Here is a 16,234-nt window from a genome sequence, read left to right on the forward strand (position 1 = left end):
TGTGTGAGGATGATTTATAGGGGTGTGTTTTAGTGCAGGGTGTATAGTTGTGTGGTGACAGAGGATGCAGGTAAGAAAGGAGTTCATGTGAACTGAGAAGTGGGGAAGAAAGGAGAGATGGAGATATATGAATAGAGTTAGAGACATAAGGAGACTGGTGGAAGGAAGTGCATAATTTGAAAATAAGTGCGGTTGCAGCAAATATAAAAAATAAAGGCGGCATCACAGCAATAGTTAAGGCCCGGGCCATAGAGGGGGGGAGCCGTGCTGAGGCTCGCGGACGCTGAGGCTCGCCTGCAGAAGCTGGGCGATTTCATGCCCATACAGGCGAGCCAGCGTCCGCGATCGGAGGTGGGGGGAGACTTTAGGGAGGCGGGGCAGTGACGTCGCTGGGCCAATCGCCCGCGACGCACTGACGTGGACGTCACGGCGCCGACGTCACGGCGCCGTGACGTTGACGCAGCCACACTCTCATTGGAGGGTTTCAGCCGACAGCGCGCTGAAAAACAGCTTGGCGCTCGGCTGAAACCTCCAACTCCTCCGCACGCCTGCGGACGCTCGCGTGAGCCCCCTCTCAAGGCATCCTCATTGAGGATGTAGGGGCTCAGCGCGGAGCGTCCGCACGCCTCAGCACGGCCTGTCCATCTATGGACACGGCCTAAGTGTTGAGATGTGCAGTCTTAGATAGATGATATCCTCTTTTCCAACGTAAATCAAAAGCAGGAATCAGAAGCAGTAGGTGATGTCCACTTTTCCACTTCTTTTTGAACGTCATGTAGAGGATGTGGTCAAAGTATGAACATCCCACCCATATATCACAATACCAGGAAGCTCATGGACAAAAGCAAACCCTCCCAATACAGCCAACATATGACCCAAACAACCAACAACAAAAAAGGACATAAAACCTGGAAATAATAAGTGTCACCTGTTGTTAAAGTGATGTCTAGACCCCATCCCAGTATCACACGATCCACACCCATAACCACCACCTATGACAAAACAAAAATGGAAATAAAGAAAGTGCCTAGCACCATAAATAGAAACATGGATATTGAGGGGAAGGGCATTCTAGAGATGTGGGGCAGTGAGTGAGAGAGGATTTAGGCAGACTTTAGAGAAAACATGATAAACTACTTGTTGTTATGTTACATTTTTATAGAAAAATAACTAAACTATGGAGGCGATCCAGTACATCATCTATTCCCCATTTATTAGGGTAAAAAACAAACTTTGGCATAAACTCCTCTAACTAATGATGTGTGAAATATACAGTTAGAAGACAATTAATACGGTTTTAGCATCCCCTCAAACTATGCCACAAATAATATAAGTGGCTAAATATAAAAACGAGTACCTTTCTCACGAAGAACTCCGATCCCCTGTGCTGCCCACACAAACAAAGTAGAAATAACTTTTTCCCCCTTAGAAAATACAATTTCTAATTTCTTCAGGATCGTTTAACTGAGGCTAAAGGCAGAAGAACAGGCACAGCTGATAAAAAAAAGGAGATAAGTAATCACATCCAGGGCAGGTGACTGGAGTAGATAATGTGCTGAATTATTCAAGAAATAGGCCATTGAAAATTGAAAGAGAGGGGGGGGGGGGGGAGAGAGAGTGCGAGAGAGGGAAATAGAAACAGAGTAAACACAGACAATCTTGTCAGTTGACTTCTTAAGTAAAAGCCAACAAACCATGCAGTTAGACAGTGAATCGGGTTTCTCCCAATTAAATTTAACAAGTGCCGTCTTTGAATCTTTCATGAGTGTTTGGAAATGTTAGTCCGCTGGTCTGTTCCACCTCTGTCGCATTCTCGTGGACACCAGACACTTTCTCTGTTAGCTTGTCTTTGTTAGTAGCGTCGATAATTTGTTGATGACTTGGGCACAAACGTTTGACATGTGGTCCTCGAAGTGAGTGGATCGACCACACTGCCGGCAACCGTGGTCTATCTTTAGCGTACGCCTCCTGCTTTGCACTGGCCCACCCTGTCTCTGCATCTTCTTCTGTCTGATCAATTGTCACTTAATTATCCGGACAAGCGAAGGCAGGTAACCCTACCCCAGCCGGGCTTCAAAGCTACGCATGTATCAGTCTGTGCATGTGTGGAGCACCAGTTGCTTTCAATTAATCTCTCAGATACCTGAAAGGGAATCCTTACAGATGCCAGAGGCAAGTGGCATGTAGACGCGCTGGGTGTACAAACAGCTGCATAATCTTGAAGTGTTACCTTCCGCCCAGCGAGGGAACCGAGTCGGATTTATCTTCAAGTCATAGGGTGAAACTGAGAAACAAAAAAGTGTCATATTTATCTCAAAACTTAAGACTTTTTTTTTTAATTGCTGCATAATGATGTTTTCACATAATTGACTCAGTATCCTTTTCTGTAACAGCCCTTCTAAAAGTACATTTTTAACACGGTGAGATAATATATAAAAGATGCTTTTTCTTTCTTATTTTATTTTTTTTGCAGATAATGTACAGAAGCAATTTTGGTGCCAAAATGGATAGGCCAATTGCATCGTTTTATTTTGCGTTGCTTAGCGTGTATCTTGACCCACTTTTGCTCTACACATATCAGCGTGCTCTTTGGAGAATGGTAATAGAAATAGATATTAAATTCTGCATCAGTGTGGTCACCTTTTCCCAAACTAAATTCTCAGAGGGGCTGTAAACTCTCTGAATAACACAACCTGTGCCATATATGGGCAAGTTCCCTAACCTTATATTAAATTGCAAAAAATATCAGAAAATGGTGCAATTTTTTTTTGTTTCCAGTTCCTGCACATTCATACAGTATATCATTCATTTGAGGTGAATTGGAGCAATCCACAGTAACTAACCTTTACGGAATAAGAACTGGGTGGTCTTCCAGAGCTGAAACACTCGTTTGCATGATCTTGTCCCATGTTTGCCACACATCCCGTAGTCAGGCTCCACCTCCCGCAGTCAGGCTCCACCTCCCGCAGTCAGGCTCCACCTCCCGCAGTCAGGCTCCACCTCCCGCAGTCAGGCTCCACCTCCCGCAGTCAGGCTCCACCTCCCGCAGTCAGGCCCCACCTCCCTAGAGATATCAGTGCACCTCCAGCCAGCTTGGTTGTGTGTCAAGGATATAGATGGTGACTACTGTATGGCGCTCCCTCTGAATTATATACAAATATATCAATACCAAATATCAATAAACCAATGGTAACAATCAAAGACCATACATAAAAAAAAACAGAAAATAATATTATACTGGCCCCTTGAAAGAACTGCTGCTCAACCAGGAAAAGATCATCCATTGATCCTCATATGGCAGTGAAGGTGGAGTATTTGAGCATATTCAAAGGCATCATTGAGATCCTGAGCGGCATAGCCTAAAAGTCCTGATGTAGGCACTACATTCCCCACCATCCCTTCACTGCTCACAACTCAAGGATCATATGCAGTTGTCAGGAGGGGTGGAACAAGGAATGGACCTCTGACTCTTGAGTGGGGGTAAGACTCAATGGGAAAGGAGAGGAAATACTTCTTCGCTCAAAGGGTTGCCCGGGGAACCCAAAGTTTCCTAGGAACTCCTGTTGAAAAACACTGTAGCCTAATGTTAATTCCAGAAAACCAGAACTAAATTAAAGGTTGAACATAATGACTAAATGACTGTTGGCAGCACTATCATACACCCAGTATCACAAGTAGTTACATTTGACTTAGGCCTCGGGCTTGGTCAGCGCCTGAGGCGCGCTCACTTACCAGTGAGCCCCTGCAGCCGCAATGAGAGCGGCTTTAGCAAGGGCTCGCGCACACTTCCGCAAGCGTGCGGAAGCGTCGGTCTTATTCAATTTTTACTTTCAAGCGCTCAAGGGAGCGCAGGGCCGGTCACGTGAGCGGTTCGCCCAATGAGGGCGAACCAGCTCCGCGACGTCACTGGCCCGCCCCCCGACACGCCACCGGATGGCGCGCTAACCATGGCCAGGGAAAGCACCCGCTTTCCCTCAGCCTGAGCGCGCCTCCGCACGGCTGCTGCAACCCTGGACGCAGCCTTAGTTACATAGTAGTTACATTTGACTTCTCCCTCACATTCACAATGTAGCTACAACCGGTTTGGTTTCTCCATATCATTGCAACAATATGCCCTATCCTCTGTCGCTCTACTGCTAAATCTCTACCGCAGGCCCTCATTCTCCCCCCATATTGACTACTGTAACCTCCTGCTGTCCGCCCTTCCTGCCTCTCACCTGCCATACCTACAATCTATCCTAAATTCTGCTGCTAGAATCACTTTACTTTCTCCTAAATCTGCCTCAGCGTCTCCCCTCCTGCTGAAATCGATGTCTTGGCTTCCTATTAACTCCCGTATTACTTACAAAACTCACCTCCTCACTTTGAAAGCTATATACTCCTCTGCCCCTCCTTACAACTCAGCCGTCATTTCTCACTATACACCTGCCCAACTCTTGCGTTCTGCTCAGGGATGTCTTCTGTCTACACCATTTGTATCTAAAGCCCTCTCCCACATCAAACCCTTCTCACTAACTTCCCCACACCTCTGGAATGCCCCTCCCCTCAATATCCGACTAGCACCCTCTCTGTCGACTTTTAGGTCCTTTCTTAAAACACACCTCTTTAACGAAGCATGTGGGTAGCAGATACTATATACATCTCATATGCAGTGACCTTGGCCCCTTGCAGATCCACTTACCAGAACACCCTCCTACTGTCCCTGTAACTACTCCCTATTTACCACTTAGATTGTAAGTTCTTTGGGGCAGGAACTCCTTTTCCTATTGTTACTTTCATGCCTGAAGCGCTTTTTCACACTATATGTTATAATATTATGTCATGTCTATTACTGCTGTGAAGCGCTATGTGCATGGATAACAGTATATAAATAAAGATATAATACTGTACATCAGGCCTGCACAACTCGTAAAGCGAGAAGGGCCGAACTGCTCCAAGGAAAAAAAAATTGGGCCGCACGGGTAAAATCATCATCATCATCCTCATATCTCCCCCAGAACCCCTCACTATCAACCTTTGCGATACTCCCCATCTATCTCTCAGACCCCCATCTCCCCCTCACCCAAACACATAATACTCCCTCTCCACATCAAACACACAATACCCCCCTGCACACCACACACATCCCACACATCCCACCCCCCTGCACCTCACATCCTTCTCCCCCCCCCGCACCTCACACCACTCTCCCCCCCTGCACCTCACACCACTCTCCCCCCCTGCACCTCACACCACTCTCCCCCCCTGCACCTCACACCACTCTCCCCCCTGCACCTCACACCACTCTCCCCCCCTGCACCTCACACCACTCTCCCCCCCTGCACCTCACACCACTCTCCCCCCCTGCACCACACACCACTCTCCCCCCCTGCACCACACACCACTCTCCCCCCCTGCACCACACACCACTCTCCCCCCCTGCACCACACACCACTCTCCCCCCCTGCACCACACACCACTCTCCCCCCCTGCACCTCACACCACTCTCCCCCCCTGCACCTCACACCACTCTCCCCCCTGCACCTCCCACCACTCTTTCCCCCTGCACCTCACATCACTCTCTCCCCTTGCACCTCACATCACATCACTCTCCCCCCCTGCACCTCACATCACTCTCTCCCCCTGCACCTCACATCACTCTCCCCCCTGCACCTCACATCACTCTCCCCCCTGCACCTCACATCACTCTCCCCCCTGCACCTCACATCACTCTCCCCCTCTGCACCTCACATCACTCTCTCCCCCTGCACCTCCAATCACCCCTGCACCTCACATCACCCCTCCTGCACATCACCTCCCCCCTCCTGCACATCACATCCCCTGCACCTCACCCCCCTGCACCTCCTATCATCCCCTGCACCTCACATCACCCCTGCACCTCACATCACCCCTGCACCTCACATCACCCCTGCACCTCACATCACCCCTGCACCTCACATCACCCCTGCACCTCACATCACCCCTGCACCTCACATCACCCCTGCACCTCACATCACCCCTGCACCTCACATCACCCCTGCACCTCACATCACCCCTGCACCTCACATCACCCCTGCACCTCACATCACCCCTGCACCTCACATCACCCCTGCACCTCACATCACCCCTGCACCTCACATCACCCCTGCACCTCACATCACCCCTGCACCTCACATCACCCCCCCTCCTGCACATCACATCCCCTGCACCTCACCCCCCTGCACCACCAATCACCCTCCTGCACCTCCAATCACCCCCCTGCACCTCCAATCACCCCCTGCACCTCCAATCACCCCCTGCACCTCCAATCACCCCTGCACCTCACCCCCTGCACATCACCCCCCCCTCCTGCACATCACATCCCCTGCACCTCACCCCCCTGCACCTCCAATCACCCCCCTGCACCTCCAATCACCCCTGCACCTCACCCCCTGCACCTCACATCACTCCTCCTGCACATCACCCCCCCTCCTGCACATCACCCCCCCTCCTGCACATCACATCCCCTGCACCTCACCCCCCTGCACCTCCAATCACCCCCCTGCACCTCCAATCACCCCCTGCACCTCCAATCACCCCCTGCACCTCCAATCACCCCCTGCACCTCCAATCACCCCTGCACCTCCAATCACCCCTGCACCTCACCCCCTGCACCTCACCCCCTGCACCTCACATCACTACTCCTGCACATCACCCCCCCCCTCCTGCACATCACATCCCCTTCACCTCACCCCCTGCACCTCCAATCACCCCTGCACCTCACATCACCCCCCTGCACCTCACCTCAATGCACCTCACCTCAATGCACCTCACCCCCCTGCACATATCCAAGTTCGGATCAGGGGGGGGAGCGGCCGCAGAAGAGCTCAGCTGGCTGTGACTTCCCCCTCCGTCCCACGTTGCGAGCGGGGGGTGGGGGTGGTGGGAAGGAGCAAGGAGCGGGAGCGGGCCCTGCGGATGCGCGCCGGGACCGCGGGGAATCGCCGCCATTTTTTTTTTCAAAGTTTTTTTTTTTTCAAAGTTTTTTTTTTTTTCAAAGTTTTTTTTTTTTTTTTTTTAAATCTCGAGGGCCACACAGAGAGGCCAGGCGGGCCGCATGCGGCCCGCGGGCCGCGTGTTGTGCAGCCCTGCTGTACATACATACATACGTTCCTCACATTCAAAATGTCTCTAAAACCTGTAGTTCTTTCATATGTAACACTGCAAAGATACACTGTTTCCTCCATCACTCTACTGCTAAAACTCTAAGGCATGCCCTAACTCTCCCGTCTTGATTATTGTAACCTTCCTGCCTCTCACATATCTCCCCTACAATCTATCCTAAACGCTGCTGGTAGAGTCACTTTACTCTCTCCTAAATCTGTCCCAGCATCTCTCCCCTGACTTCCTATTAAATCCAATATTACTTACAAAGTTCTCCTCCTCTCTTTTAAGGCTACTGTATACACTCCTCTGCCCATTCTTACATCTCAGTCCTAATGTCTCACTATACACCTGCCTAACTCTTGCGTTCTGCTCAAGGATGTCTTCTGCCTACCCCTTTTATATGTAGACCACCCCCTCCCGCCTAAAACCTTTCTCACTGACTGCCCCACACCCCTGGAATGCCCTTCCCCTCAATACCTAACTAGCACCCTCTCAAGCCTATTTTAAAACATATCGCTTCAATTAAGCATTTGAGTAGCTCTCTTGGCTTATACTATACATCACATATACACTTACAATAACACCCTCCTACTGTCTCTGCAAATTCGACCTATTTACCACTTAGATTGTAAGCTCTTCTGGGCAAGGGTTCCTTTTCCTAGTTACTTTTATGTTTAAAGCGCTTATTGCCATTATGTCTCCTGTATTACTGATGTACATGGCTGGCACTATACAAATAATGATATACGTACATATTAACACAGTAAATATTCCTTGCCAGCTGTTGATTTCTCTGCCAACCCAGACAGTGGATTTTTCTGCCATGTCTGACTGCTGCTTTACATTTCAGATAAACAAACTCAGCATGGTATTTGGCACATTGACACACAATGGAATAGCCCACAAGGAATCCCTCTTCTGGGCAGATCTCCCCATCACTGGATCACTCCGGACAGGAGGTTGCCAATGATTCCTGCCGTCCCTGTGCAGGACAGATTGCGTTAACACACGGTAATAACGCTTCCAGCAGGGCTGGTGACAGCTGAGTCAGTCGTATCATAGGAAGAGCGGTTTAACTACAGGATTAATGCTACTTGATCTTGTAAATTGGTTTAAAATCAGTTAAAAGAAGGATCACTGTTGTGCTTGCATGTTGCAGTCCAAATACTTACCCATAAAAGAAACAGCATATATTTTATACTCTGTGATATTTATTATCATGTTTTGTGCAGCTAGGCCTCTAGTTGTAGAGACATTAACATATCATAGAGGTGTTACATGTTGAGTGCTTTCTCCTTCAAGCACCTCCAGTATGCAGCTTTAAATAATTGTCACTGTATCTAACCTGCTCGATGTTGGCCGTGGTTATGCTTTTCAGTAACTGCCCCTGCATGTCTGACATCACAGAGTGCAGCAAAACCGGTGCCAGCATTGTCATATTGTTCATCGTCAACGTTACCCCCCTCCCCCCTCTGGTTCTGCCCTGTGTGTGCCAGCTTCCGGTTCCGGGGCAGGGTGTTCATTGGAGGAGTTCGGTACAAGTTAGATGACGCAATCTCTTCAATGGGTTGAGTCGATTTGGGGGGGGGGGGGGTCGTTGTGTGTCATGTTCCCACCTTTTATTCATGGTCAAAATTGTCTGCCAGATGTGAGGAGACATAGAAAAACCCCGAGGTCGGCGGAATCGGGGGGGACACGGCGTGCCTCCCCCCCTCCTTACCTCTTCGGACTCCCGCGGCTCCGGCTGCCTCACGCCGCCACGCGCCACGCTGGTGGTCCCGCCTCCACGCTCCTTCGCGAGCCACCAAACCCTATGACGCGGGCGCGCGCGTGTCACTAATTTATTCACTGCCTACTCCTCCCACCGCCTACGCGAGATCCACGGCCGCCCCCCCTCAGCTGCAACGGACATTGCAATCTCCCTCTGTCCTATCACAGAGGACTTTCCTGCACACCCCTGCCCTACCTCCTCCGCTTATTGGTCTACCTCACTATATTACCCCTGTAGCTCCTTTGCAACCTAGCTCTGCATAGGTTTTGTTTGGCTTGTGCTGTTTGAATCCTGTGCCCAGCAGCTCGCTATAGTTTCAGATCTCGTTACTGGATTGGACTGGCCTGGCTTGGCTTGTCTTGTCTTCGTACCCCTTCTGGCTACCCGACCTTGGCTATTCCTTGACCTCGCATACCTCTCGGACACACGGACACGGCTCACGGACATCTACTACTCGAACCTCTCCATCCCCTGACCCACGGCTTCGGACTTCACTACGCTACACTCTCTATGCCCGGATTTGGCAAGTACTACGGCTAACCCCTTGTACCCGCAGCCTTTGGACACGCTACCAGTCCACGTCCCGGGCACGTTCTCACTGCTTGTGGGTGCGTGGTCTACTCACTTCCCACCTCAGTATTGGGGACTGGTCTGGTCTGCGGGCAGCACAGCGTGACATTATGCAGAGCCCATCAAACGCAGATCCCCCTGAGGTGGGTCAAGTATTGACGGTCCTTGCACAACACTGCCAAGTAGCCACTCTCACGCAGCACCTTGCAAACCTCTCCCTCCAGGAACCACAGCCCAGGCTACTTCGCCCCTCGACTCTGACCCCACTCAACAGGGAGGGAGCAGTCGCCCCGGAACCTAAAATTCCTGCACCCAAACCATACTCCGGGGACCCGTGCGCCTGCCGGGGCTTCCTGACCCAGTGCGAAATTCAATTTGAGATGTCCCCGAGCCAGTTCACTTCTGACCGCACCAGAGTGGGCTACATTTTTTCTCTCCTTATAGGAGACGCCTTGGCATGGGCTTCCCCCATCTGGGAGTTGCGTCCAGACCTAACCCGGGACTATCTACGCTTCAAACGAGAGTTTCAACAGGTATTCGATACTCCGGCACGCAAGGACACTGCAGCCTCATCTCTTATCAACCTCATGCAGGGTCGTAGGTCCGTAGCAAAATACGCACTGGAATTCCGGACCATCGCAGCAGAGACGCGTTGGAACGATGAAGCCCTCGTTGCAGTATTCTGGCAGGGGTTGGCCGAACCAGTGAAGGATCAGCTCGCGACCCAGCCTCGGCCTGAAGCATTAGAGGATCTGATCGCACAGTGCGTCCGGGTGGATCAACGCCTTCAGGAGAGGCGTTACGAGCGCCAACGTCCCAGGTTCGTCATGCCCGTCTCTACCCCGTCTGTTTCCATGCCCTCCAGGTCCCCTCCGGCTATCCTTCCGGCTCCAGAACCAATGCAGATCGGTAGACAGCAGCTCCATTCCGCGGAGAGGTCCCGACGTAGGAACGAAGGTCTTTGTTTTTACTGTGGATCTCCTGGACACCTGGTTCGCTTCTGTCCTCTAAGGCCGGGAAATGAGAACGCCTAGTGAGATTTGAGGGGCTCTACCTGGTTATAACCTCTTTTCGCCTCCTTCACAAGAAAACTTCCCAAAAGGATCATGTTACCCATCCTTCTCGAGGCCCCGGGTATTCATGTCTCGATCGATGCCTTCCTCGACTCCGGGTCAGGGGGAAATGTTATTGACCAGGACTTCGCCATCCGGAGTAAAATTCCGCTGATCGAGAAGAGGGTGCCTGGAGGCCATAGACGGACGCCCCCTCCAGCCGACCTTTATCTCCTTGGAGACCCCCACACTCACTCTATCCACCAATGACGGTCATACGGAGACCATTTCATTCGACGAAGTTCCACTCTCCTACGGTCCAAGTCATCCTCGGTTACAGCAGCACAACCTGCGGATTGATTGGAGGAACAAGGTACCTATCCAGTGGCAGTCGTCTCCAGAACAGGCCGTTCATACTACGCTCCTTGCAGGATTAGAGACCTCCCCTACTGAGTCTCTCCTCCCGGAGGCATACGCTGACATCCAGGACTCCAACCATTTACCTCCTCACCGACCCTACGACTGTCCTATCGACCTGGTCCCAGGAGCGATCCTTCCAAAACCCAAATCTAATCCTTTTATCTGTGCCCGAAACCGAAGCCATGGCTAATTACATCCAGGAGAACCTCAAAGGGCTTGATACGACACTCGGCAGGCTTCTTCTTTGTTAAAAGGGGTTACCGTCTTCTCTAAGCTCGATTTGAGAGGGGCTTACAATCTTATCCGCATCCGACAGGGGGACGAGTGGAAGACCGCCTTCAACACCCGTAGCGGCCATTACAAGTACCTAGTGATGCCCTTCGGCCTTTGTAACGCCCCAGCCGTTTTTCAAGATTTTATGAACGAGGTTTTCCAGGACGTACTGAACTCTTTTGTTATTATATACTTGGATGACATCCTCATTTTCTCCAAGACCCTCCAAGATCACATCCGGCATACCAGGCAAGTCCTGTCTCGTCTTCGTGCTAAGTCTGTACGCTAAATTAGAGAAGTGCACCTTCCATCAGACTTTCACAGCCTTCCTAGGCTACATAATCTCTGACAAGGGGTTTAGTATGGACCCCGAGAAATTGAAGGCCATCCTGGAATGGCCTCAGCCCAAAACCTTAAAAGGAATCCAACGCTTCCTCGGGTTCTCGAATTATTACAGAAAATGTATTCGTAACTTTTCAACCACTGTAGGGCCCATTACGGCACTTACCAAAAAAGGAGCCGATCCCTCCGCCTGGCCAGCCACAGCTGCTTTTGAAACCCTCGAGAACCGTCCTTTCTGCACCCATCCCTGACACCCTGATACTTCCCTTCCGTTTACTCTTGAAGTGGACACCTCAGATTCCGGAGCCGGCGCAATACTCTCACAAAGAACGGGACCCCAAAATAAGCTGCACCCATGTGGGTACTTTAAAAAAAAAAAAATTCTCCGGCCGAAAAGAATTATGATGTCGGTAACGGGGAACTTCTGGCCATTAAGATGGCACTTCAAGAATGGCGGCATCTACTAGAAGGAACTCGGGAGCCAATTTCCATTTTGACTGATCACAAGAACCTTTTGTACATAGAGGGAGCTCGCCGGCTAGGCTCGGTGGGCGTTGTCCTTTTCAAGGTTCAACTATACCTTGTCCTACATACCTGGTACAAAGAAAATTAAGGCCGATGCTCTCTCTCTCTGCAATTTTTTCAGACGAGAGGTCCGAGGAAACCCCAGGAACAATCCTGCCTTCTAAATACATCATCTCGGCTAATACATTCGATGTTTTGGATAAAATCATCGCAGCTAAATTGTATATTCCGAGAGGTTTAGAGGTCCCGGATGGAACCCTATACGCCGCCCGTCAGTTCAGACAGAAGATCCTGGACTGGGGTAATTCCTACAGATCGGCCAGCCATCCCGGTTTCAAGAAGACCCTGGATCTCATCAGACGTACCTTCTGGTGGCCCGGCATGGGGAAGGAGGTCCAAGAATTCACCAGCGCCTGTCCAGTATGCGCCCAAAGCAAATCGGTTCGACAAAAGCCGTCCGGGCTCCTGCTGCCGTTACCCATTCCCGAGCGTCCGTGGACGCACTTATCCATGAACTTCATAGTAGAACTCCCACCATCTAATGGAAAGACCACCATCCTTGTCATCGTGGATAGATTCACGAAACAAGCACATTTTGTTTCTCTCAAAGGCCTTCCTTCTTCATCTACACTGGCGGACATCTTCACTAAAGAGGTGTTCAGGATTCATGGTACCCCTACGTCTATAGTGTCAGACAGGGGGTTACAATACATCTGTAAAATATACTGGACACCTAACAAGCTCCTATTGAACCCCCAAAATAACCACAACTTATATATAAGCATATGGGTGTCACAGAGGAGTGCTACTGAGCATGGCAATATATATTTAAAACCAGAGACAGAACATAAAACACAGACAAAGCTCAGTTTTAGCACATCCAGTGAAACTCATACACGGTACAGTGCCTAAATATATATGTATAAATATCTATTAAGTAAAATGGTCTTTTAGTTTGACATTTTTGGCCAAAATTGTTGTAAGCCCCTGAGCCAACTTCACGGCAGACCACAATTCAGGGGTCCCTAACGCTAATATAAATTCTTAGTAACCTGTGTAATAACAGGAAGAATGATTTATAGTAAATCTGTCAATATTAGTTGCAAAGTTCTAAGTCTGATTGAAGCCTTTATTAACCTGTACATTACCAGGAAAAGCACTCTGTATTAGAGTTGTCACAACCATCCTGCAAGCAAACAAGTTCCCCTGTGTGGAAGATGCTATGGAGTGAGCCCTTAACCATTCAAATGTGGGAGGGGGTGAGCTTCAATTAAGTAGGAGGTTGCCACCCTCCAAAACAGCCAAGACTAGCTGAAACACAATTGTAAAATATACTGGACACCTAACAAGCTCCTATTGAACCCCCAAAATAACCACAACTTATATATAAGCATATGGGTGTCACAGAGGAGTGCTACTGAGCATGGCAATATATATTTAAAACCAGAGACAGAACATAAAACACAGACAAAGCTCAGTTTTAGCACATACTGGATGTGCTAAAACTGAGCTTTGTCTGTGTTTTATGTTCTGTCTTAGGTTACAATACATCTCCAGATTTTGGCGGGCATTATCCAAGAGACTCTGCATTTCCCTCTCGTTCTCTTCTGGTTATCATCCCAACGGGCAGACCGAGAGGATGAATCAGAATTTGGAGCAGTACCTAAGGTGCTTTTGTGTCAGAAACCCTTGACGGTTGGGCCGAATTATTACCCTGGCTGAATTCGCCATTAACTCCCACAGAAACGAGTCTACCCGAGAATCTCAGTTCTTAGCAAATTATGGCTTTCACCAAGGTCATTTACCCATTTCCAACACTCCATCAGGAGTTTCAGCAGTCGGATAACTTCTTTACAGGATTCCTGGATGAAGATCCAGTTGGCACTCTCCAATGCCACCCAGAAATACAAGACACAAGCAGAACGGCGCCGTCAGAAGGCACCCGAATACAAGCCAGGGGACAGGGTCTGGCTCTCAGCCAAAAACATCCACCTCAAGACGCCTACCCCGAAATTGGCACCCAGGTTCCTGGGCCCATTCGAAATCCTTGAGCCTGTAAATCCAGTGGCTTACCGCCTTCTATTGCCCGCCGCTATGAAGATACCCACAGTCTTCCACGTGTCGCTGCTGAAACCCTGTATACAGAATACTTGCTTTTTCGGTAGTGTCCGTAGGCCTAAACCCATCACCGTTCAAGGACAATCAGAATTCGAGGTCCAAACCATCCTGGACTCCCGCTTCTCCAGGGGAAAGTTGCAATTTCTGGTCCACTGGAGGGGTTACGGTCCAGAGGAAAGCTCCTGGATACTGTTGGATCAGATTCACGCCCCAGCACTGCTTAAACGTTCTCACTTCAAATACCCACACAAGGCTTGGGTGAATCGTCCTGAGGCCGATCCTCAAGGGGGGGGGGATACTGTAAGGAATCGGGGCACACACCGTCCACGGCGTGCCCCCTCCTTACCTCTTCGGACTCCCGTGGCTCCCTCTGTCCCCCATGCCGCCACACTGGTGGTCTTGCCTCCCGATCCTCCGCGGCTCTCCTTTGCAGCCACCAAACCCTCCGAAGCGCATGCACGTGTCACTAATTTATTCACTGCATACTCCTCCCACCGCCTATGTGGGATCCATGGGCGCCCCTCTCAGCTGCAACGAACATTGCAATCTCCATCTGTCCTATCACAAAGGACTTTCCTGCACACCCCTGCCCTACCTCCTCCGCTTATTGGTCTACCTCAGTATATTACCCCTGTAGCTCCTTTGCAACCTCGCTCTGCATAGTTTCGTTTGGATCGTAATGTTTGAATCCTGTGCCCAGCGCTCTCTAGTTTCAGATCTCGTTACCGGCCCGGCTTGTCTTCGTACCCCTTCTTTCTCCCCGACCTCGGCTATTCCTCGACCTCGCATACCTCTCGGACCCACGGACATGGCTCACGAACATCTACTACTCGGATCTCTCCATCCCCTGACCCACGGCTTTGGACTTCACTACGCTACACTCTCTATGCCCGGATTTGGCAAGTACTACGGCTAACCCCTTGTACCCACAGACTTTGGACACGCTACCAATCCACACCCTGGGCACGTCCTCACTGCTGTGGGTGCGTGGTCTACTCACTTCCCACCTCAGTATTGGGGACTGGTCTGGTCTGCGGGCAGCACAGCGTGACAGTCGGAAACACAAAGACAAAATGCTTACCCAATGTTGACCGTGACCTGATGTTCCTATCTCTAGTTCTGTGTCCCCTGCTTATAAGCACTTTCTGCATTGTCATTGCTATATGGCAAACTGTACAGTAGTAATAAAATACGTTATTGAAATAAACATTAAATCATAAAGTTCCTATCAAATCCCGCATCTCGCACTCAATTCCTCTCCTCACTTTTAAAGCTTTACACTCTTCTGCTCCTCCTTACATCTCAGTCCTAATTTCTCGCTATGCACCATCCCGATTCTTGCGTTCTGCTCAAGGATGTCTTCTTTCTACCCCCTTTGTTTCTAAAGCCCTCTCCTGCCTTAAACCTTTCTCACTGACTGCCCCACACCTCTGGAATGCCCTTCCCCTCAATACCTGACTAGCACCCTCTCTATCCACCTTTAAGACCCACCTTAAGACACACTTGCTTAAAGAAGCATATGAGTAGCACCATAGAAAATACTAGACATGTGATACATAAAGCTTGGCCCCCTGCAAGCGCACTTACCAGAATGACCTCCTACTGTCTCTGTATGTTCTTCCTACCTACCAATTAGATTGTAAGCTCCTCGGAGCAGGGACTCCTCTTCCGCATTGTTACTTTTATATCTGAAGCACTTATTCCCATGATCTGTTATTTGTATTATTTGTTATTTATATGATTGAAACATGTATTACTACTGTGAAGCGCTATGTACACTAATGGCTATATATAAATAAAGACATACATACTACATTCTACTTTCCATGAAACTACAGATGCAGAATGACTCACTGTCCCCAGAGCTGCGGTTGAAGGAGCAGAATTCTGCAACGCCCCGGACAGTGTCTGCAGTCATTGGGCTGCGGGGTGTACATGGTTCCCGAATGGGACCTCCAGCAGCGTTAATCCACCAGTGCCGGTAGGATGTATCCACTGGGGAAGTGCTTGAAGGGAGGTATTTAAGACCCAGCACTTT

At 49.8% G+C, this 16,234-nt stretch overlaps 1 long non-coding RNA gene across 1 annotated transcript; it reads right to left on the reverse strand.

Annotated features, from left to right (window-relative positions):
* Positions 1 to 665: 665 nt before the first annotated feature.
* On the reverse strand, positions 666 to 8,886 carry LOC142488470 (uncharacterized). Its single transcript, XR_012799419.1, has 3 exons — positions 8,298 to 8,886; positions 2,844 to 3,142; positions 666 to 2,284 (listed from the first exon to the last, which is right to left on the reverse strand). It is a non-coding gene; the product is annotated as an uncharacterized LOC142488470 (long non-coding RNA).
* Positions 8,887 to 16,234: the final 7,348 nt, after the last annotated feature.

Source organism: Ascaphus truei, chromosome 2 (assembly GCF_040206685.1).
Source record: "Ascaphus truei isolate aAscTru1 chromosome 2, aAscTru1.hap1, whole genome shotgun sequence".
NCBI lineage: Eukaryota > Metazoa > Chordata > Amphibia > Anura > Ascaphidae > Ascaphus > Ascaphus truei.